Source organism: Callithrix jacchus, chromosome 19 (assembly GCF_049354715.1).
Source record: "Callithrix jacchus isolate 240 chromosome 19, calJac240_pri, whole genome shotgun sequence".
Lineage (NCBI taxonomy): Eukaryota > Metazoa > Chordata > Mammalia > Primates > Cebidae > Callithrix > Callithrix jacchus.
This window is the reverse complement of record NC_133520.1, coordinates 27,023,038-27,030,455: the sequence shown is the minus strand read 5'-3', so window position 1 is coordinate 27,030,455 and position 7,418 is coordinate 27,023,038. Positions and strand designations below refer to the sequence as shown.

At 42.0% G+C, this 7,418-nt stretch overlaps 1 pseudogene; it reads left to right on the top strand.

Moving 5' to 3' along the window:
• Window positions 1–2,085: 2,085 nt before the first annotated feature.
• On the top strand, window positions 2,086–6,023 carry LOC100388300 (large ribosomal subunit protein eL31 pseudogene; annotated as a pseudogene).
• Window positions 6,024–7,418: the final 1,395 nt, after the last annotated feature.

Below are 7,418 nucleotides of genomic sequence, written 5' to 3'. Positions count from 1 at the left end.
CAGACTGGAGTGCAATGGCACAATCTCTGCTCACCGCAACCTCTGCCTTCTGGGTTCAAGCAATTCTCCTGCCTCAGCCTCCCTAGTAGCTGGGACTACAGGCAAGCACCACCATGCCCAGCTAATTTTTGTATTTTTAGTAGAGACGGGGTTTCATCTTGTTGACCAGGATGGTCTCGATCTCTTGACCTCGTGATCCACCTGCCTTGGCCTCCCAAAGTGCTGGGATTATAGGCCTGAGCCACCATGCCTGGCTTTTTTTTTTTTTTTTTAAAGATAGGGTTTCACCATTATGGCCAGGCTGGTCTTGAACTCCTGACCTTGGGTGATCCACCCACCTTGTCCTCCCAAAGTGTTAGGATTGCAGGCGTGAGCCACCACGCCCAGCCAGAATACAGCATCTGAAAGTGCTCTCGAATACCTTTCAGCTTTGCTGCTGGCTCTGAACCTTACCCAAGGACAACTTGCCTTTATCAGGTTTGGGTGGCTTGGGATCTGGGTGACCCCTGAAGTCACCACAGCCATGTGACTTGTGGTCCTCTGAGTGTAAGAACTGTCCCCAGTTGGATATCCTTACAGCCTTACAAAAGTAAGATTTATCAAGTAGACCTGCTCATGAAAGGTGGGTAGTTTCAAAGTGGCACTGGTTCCCACCAAGTGAAATAACTGGTAATCCTGGCTGTCGATGGAGCCAGGTCAACATGCTGATAAGCATGCTGCTTTTCATACACAGAACCAATCCAATCTACTTTTCGTCAACACCATGTTAGGTAGTATTTTCTTAGAAAGATATTTTTCTTTTTCTTTCTTTCTTTTTTTTTTTTTTTTTAAGATGGAGTTTCACTCTTGTTGCCCAGGCTGGAGTGCAATAGTGCAATCTAGGCTCACCACAACCTCTGATTCCCAGGTTCAAGCAATTCTGCCTCAGCCTCCTGAGTAGCTGGGATTACAGGCATGTGCCACCACACCAGTCTAATTTTGTATTTTTAGTAGAGATGGGATTTTACCATGTTGGTCAGGCTGGTCTCTAACTCCCAACCTCAGGTAATCTGCCCACCTCATCCTCCCAAAGTACTGGGATTACAGGCTTGAAGGCATGAAGGGTGAATTTTAAAATATTATTATTAAAATCAATGATTTCTTCTTTGATTTTAGATGGAAACCCAGAAGGGACCTTCTGTCTTTTCTTTTTCTTTTTCTTTCTGCCCTCCTTCCCTCCCTCCCTCCCTCCCTCCCTCCCTCCCTTCCTTCCTTCCTTCCTTCCCCTCCTTCCCTTTTTCTTTCCTTCTTTCTGTTTTCTGTCTTCTTTCTTTCTTGACAGGGTCTCACTGTGTCACCCAGACTGGAATGTAGTGGCATGATCTTGGCTCACTGCAACCTCTGCCTTTTTGGTTCAAGTGATTCTTCTGTCTCAGCCTCCAAGTAGCTGGGATTATAGGCACCCACCACCACGCCCAGCTAATTTTTGTATTTTTATTAAAGATTGAGTTTCACCATGTCGGCCAGGATGGTCTCAAACTCCTGACCTCAGGTGATCCACCCACCTCAGCATCCCAAAGTGCTGAGATTACAGGTGTGAGCCAGCACACGCAGCTAATTTTTATATTTTTTTGGTAGAGATTGTGTATCACCATGTTGCCTAGACTGGTCTTGAACTCCTGGGCTCAAGTGATCCTCCTGCCTTGACCTCCCAAGTATATGGAATATATATTTCTATGGGCACACTTTATATCTGTAACTGCTTTGAAATATGTAGGTCTTTTACACATGCCAAAGTGCTGGATACACATTTTTTTAAGGCCTTTTATTCAGTCTATAAAATTACATTGTCCATCAGATCCTCTCAGTGCACTGGTTGTAGCTCTAACTGTTTTCCTGAGGAAACCACTCAGTTTTGGTTGGTGAATGCAGCCTGTATAAGCACAAATTAGGAGATCATGGTAAGAATGAAGGCAGGGTAGCAGGGTGGTTAAAAGCCTAAGAGTTGAGGTCAGAAATCTCAGGGTTTCCATTTCTGCTTTGCTCCCTGCTTGGTGGCAAAGTAATGCTTGGCCTTTTTAAGCCTTGAATTCCTCAGAAGTAAAAATGACAAAAATGATGAAATCCAGTAGTTTTTATGGTAAGATGTAAATGAGAAATCAAGTGCTCAGTATTATGTCAGAGAAAGAAAGTACTCAAAGTGTCATCAAAAGTGAATGTGGAGGCCAGGCACAGTGGCTCATGCCTGGAATCCCAGCACTTTGGGAGGCTGAGGTGGGTGGATCATTTGAGGTCAGGAGTTCAAGACCAACCTCATCAACATGGTGAAACCAGGTCTCAACTAAAATTACAAAAAGTTAACCGGGCATGATGGTGCATGGCTGTAATCCCAGCTACTCGGGAGTGTGAGGTGGGAGAATCACTTGAACCCAGGAGGTGGAGGTTGCAGTGAGCCAAGATCCTGTCACTGCACTCCAGCCTGGATGACAGAGTGAGACTCAGTCTCAAAAAAAAAAAAAAGAAAAAGAAAGTGAATATGGGCTTTGTGACTTGAGAGCTTAAGTGAAAAATACATCTTCCTTAGTGGAATTTTAGAAGACATACTAAAGTTTCTGTTTTTGAGTTTTGTTTCTGACACCAGTTCTATTTACACTATTAGAGACTCTATAGAAGACCTCATAGGATGCATATAATTAAACAACATCGACCAGGCACAGTGACTCATGCCTATATTCCCAACACTTTGGGAGGCTGAGGCAGGAGGATCATGAGGTCACCAGTTCGAGACCAGCCTGGCTGATATGGTAACATGCCGTCTCTACTAAAAATACAAAAATTAGCCAGGCGTGGTGGCATGCGCTTGGAGTCCCAGCTACTTAGGAGTCTGAGGCAGAAGAATCACTTGAACCTGCAAGCAGAGGTTGCAGTGAGCCAAGATTGTGCCACTGCACTCCAGCCTTGGTGACAGAGTGAGACTGTCTCAAAAACAGAAAAACCACAATAAAAAAAATCAGCATCATAAAGTGATTTGTGATGGGGCATGGTGGCTTCGCACCTGAAATCCCAGCACTTTGAAAGGCTGAAGCAAGAGGATCACTTAAGGGAAGACGTTTGAGACCAGCCTGAGCAACACACAGTGACACCCTGTCTCTTAAATCATAAATAAAAAAATAATAAGAAATATGGGATAAAGAATTATTATTTATTATTAATAATAAATACAAATAATAAAATAATTTGCTTTTCTTCTCATCCTTTTTGACTATGGTAAACAAAACATGTAACAGCACAAAGATAGAATTTCATGCTATACTGTCTGCCTCTAATCAGACATAATTATTTTTAAGAATGTACAAAAAATTGGAGATAGTAGTATTACCAGCTTGCCTAATAACCTCTAACAGAATCCTTAAAAAATACTATTTGTGATTTGTCACTCTCTTGCTTTCCCATAAAACTCACTGGCTTGTTGAGGAAATATTACATTAATGAGTTACTTTGGTCCTTTGAAGCTTATCCATCAGGTTGATTGAATAGAAATAAGTACTGAGTGCTTTGTGAGAAATGAACATATTTTTCTGAAAGTGAGGCTGGAGTAATGTTCACATGTGGTACAAATAACAGATGCTTGGAACTCAGCCTCAACGACAGTTAACAGGCAATTTATATTCCAATTTATGTTCCGGCCATGCTGGGGAGAGGACACAAAATAAACCACACCCTCAGTTTTTGTATTTACTTTTTTCTCAAACAAGGTATCCTCTGACCCTTTCCATTTGGCAAGTGTGGGCATTTTCCATTACAACATTCTGTTTTAAACACCTTCACTACCCCACTCAACTTGTTTGATACCACGATATGGAATACTTATCATGACTCACATTTACAAGAATATGTTTATAATGGTAAAAAATATTTGCTAACAGATTTCAGAAAGGATTCATCAATTATTGACAGATAACTAATGACTCTAAGGCATCTTTGCCAAAATCCAAAAGGTATTCAACAATGTCACCTGAACCCATATTGCATGATGATGTTAAAGTTTAGTTAATGAATTACAGTCACTGTAAACTTCCTGACAATACTCTTCCAAGACATTATGACATATCTGTTAGGAACCGATACTCCTGTAAAATTGGATTTATGGTGAACTCCTTGCGTGAGCAAACCAGAAAGGCCCTTTCGGTATGTTTATAATATGGGTTTATTAAGAACAAACACCTTGGCCAGGTGTGGTGACTCATGCCTGTAATCTCAGCACTTTGGGAGGCTGAGGTGGGCGGATCACGAGGTCAGGAGTTCGAGACCAGCCTGGCAACACGGTGAAACCCCGTTTCTACTAAATATACAAAAAATTAACTGGCGTGGATGCGCCTATAATCCCAGCTACCTGGGAGGCTGGGGCACGAGAATTGCTTGAACCCAGGAGGCGGAGGTTGCAGCGAGCTGAGATCACTCCATTGCACTCCAAGTTGGGCGACAGGGCGAGACTGCATCTAAAAAAAGAAAGAAAAAAAGAAGGCCGGGCGCGGTGGCTCACGCCTGTAATCTCAGCACTTTGGGAGGCCCAGGCAGGTGGATCACGAGGTCAAGAGATCGAGACCATCCTGGTCAACATGGTGAAACCCTGTCTCTACTAAAAATAAAAAAAATTAGCTGGGCATGGTGGCGCGTGCCTGTAATCCCAGCTACTCAGGAGGCTGAGGCAGGAGAATTGCCTGAACCCAGGAGGCGGAGGTTGCAGTGAGCCGAGATCGCGCCATTGCACTCCAGCCTGGGTAACAAGAGCGAAATTCCGTCTCAAAAAAAAAAAAGAACAAATACCTTAAAATATTCTTCATTTAAATATACTGATTGCATCAGATATGGGGAGTTTTTGACAGAAGGCTTGTAAGTACTGAACCTGTTAGTTCCTGCCAAAGTGTTGTTTAATAGTGCATTTTTGCTTGTACCTTTTGCTAACAAAGGCATTTTTCACTGATTTTATATAGAACCTTCGCATCAACTTCCTTAATAATCCTCTTCTCTGCCAAATTATACAAGATGATGAAATGGTCATTTTGGAAAGAAGTAACTAAGTTAAGTTTTCTTCTCATTCTTTTAAATAACTGTGAGAAATGTGGCACCCGGCGGGAAAGATAAGTGATTTTTACGCAATACTATTATGGCCAGGTAAATATTACTCACTTTTTATAACACTAATAATTAAACAGAGCCTTAGTCAATCTTTTGGCAATTGAGATGTTTCAGACTTGGCTGGCCACGGTGGTTCACGCTTGTAATCTCAGCACTTTGGGAGGCTCAAGCTGGCAAATAACCTGAGGTTGGGAGTTTAAGACCAGCCTGACCAACATGGAGAAACTCCCTCTCTACTAAAAATACAAAATTAGACGGGCGTAGTGGCACATTCCTGTAATCCCAGATACTTGGGAGGCTGAGGCAGGAGAATCTCTTGAACTCGAGAGGAGGTTGTGGTGAGCCCAGATCGTGCCATTGCACTCCAGCCTGGGCAACAAAAGCGAAACTCCGTCTCAAAAAAAAAAAAAAAAGAAAAGAAAAGAAATAAAAAAGAAAAAGTGTGGACTTTTCTTCCTCTGCAATCCCTCGCGCGCGCGTTTCCTTTCCAACTGGGACCTGACGGAACCGCTCCCACAAAGAAGGGTGGCGAGAAGAAAAAGGGCCGTTCTGCCTTCAGAGAGGTGGTGATCCGAGAATACACCAACATTCACAAGCGCATCCATGGAGTGGGCTTCAAGAAGCGTGTTCCGCGGGCACTCGGAGAGATTCGGAAATTTGCCATGAAGGCGATGGGAACTCCAGAGGTGCGCATTGATACCAGGCTCCACAGTGCTGTCTGGGCCAAAGGCATAAGGAATGTCCTATACCGAATCCGTGTGTGGTTGTCCAGGAAACGTAGTGAGGATGAAGAGCCACCAAATAAGCTCTATACTTTGGTTACCTTTGTACCTGTTACCACTTTCCAAAAATCTACGGTGAATGTGGATGAGACCCAATCACTGATCGTCAAATACATCAAATAAAGTTATAAAATTGCCTTAAAAAAAAAGAAATGCTTAAGACTTTACTCTCCTGTAGGCTTGTGCTGAGTTCCCCACATTTATCACAATCTATGATTTGTGTCTGATGGCTCATAGTTCATATCTTTATTTAGAGTAAAAGAAATAAACTCAATATTATTTTGTTTCAATTTAAGGCCTTTAAAGACATTTAAGCAAACAGCTAAATGATCTAAATTGTGAAACTGTAGCACATCCAAAGTAATTTCCCTAGGAATTGCTGCACCATTATTATTAAAATACAAGGCTACAAAATAGATCTCAGGCTTTTTTTTTTTTTTTTTTTCTATTTTTGACAGAGTCTTGCTGTGTCCCCCAGGCTGCAGTGCAGTAGTGGGATCTCAGCTTACTGCAACCTCTGCCTCCCGAGTTCCAGCAATTCTCCTGTCTCAGTCTCTCGAGCAGCTGGGGTTACCCAGCTACAGGTACGCTCCACCACACTCGGCTAATTTTGGTATTTTTAGCAGAGATGAGGTTTTGCCATGTTGGCCAGGCTGGTCTCGAACTCCTGACATCAGGTTATCCACCCACCTTGGCCTCCCAAATTGCTGGGATTACAGGTGTGAGCCACCGCACCCAGCCGTCTCAGGCTTTCTTAATTCATGAAATTGAATGTTATATATTACCTAACAGTCTGGCAGACTACAGGAATAAAACAATCATTCTAATAAGAGGTTCTCCTCTAGACTGAAATATTTTATGTGGGTGAAACTTTCATTGGGTTATAAAACTCAATTTTAATTTATGTTTCAGTTATTTCAATAGACTTTTTTTTTTGCCCTCTCAGTCTTTTGTGCAATGAGAAAATACAAATATTATTTTTAATAAAAAATAATAAAGTATCTGGGCATGGTGGCTCACACCTGTAATCCCAGCACTTTGCAAGGCCGAGGCGGGTGGATCACTTGAGGTTAGGAATTTGAGACCAGCCTGGCCAACATGGTAAAACCCTGTCTCTACTAAAAATACAAAAATTAGCCAGGTGTGGGGGTGTGCACCTGTAATCCCAGCTACTTGACAAGCTGAGGCATGAGAATCACTTGAACACAGAAGGCAGAGGTGGCCACTGCACTCCAGCCTGGGTGACAAAGCCAGACTCTGATTTGAAAAAAGAAAGAAACAAAGAGTTAATTGAACAACACCGAGGATACTTAGAAAGGTCACTTAATTTAAAAAAAAAAAAAAAGAAGAAGAAGAAAGGTCACTTTATACTACATGAAATTATAAAAACAAAAAGTTTCAAAATGATAGGCTCATTTTCTACCTGTTATTTTTATTTTCATGAATCTGACAATTTATACTCTCTCTCTCTCTCTCTTTTTTTTTTTTTTTTTTTTTGAGATGGAATTTCACTCTTGT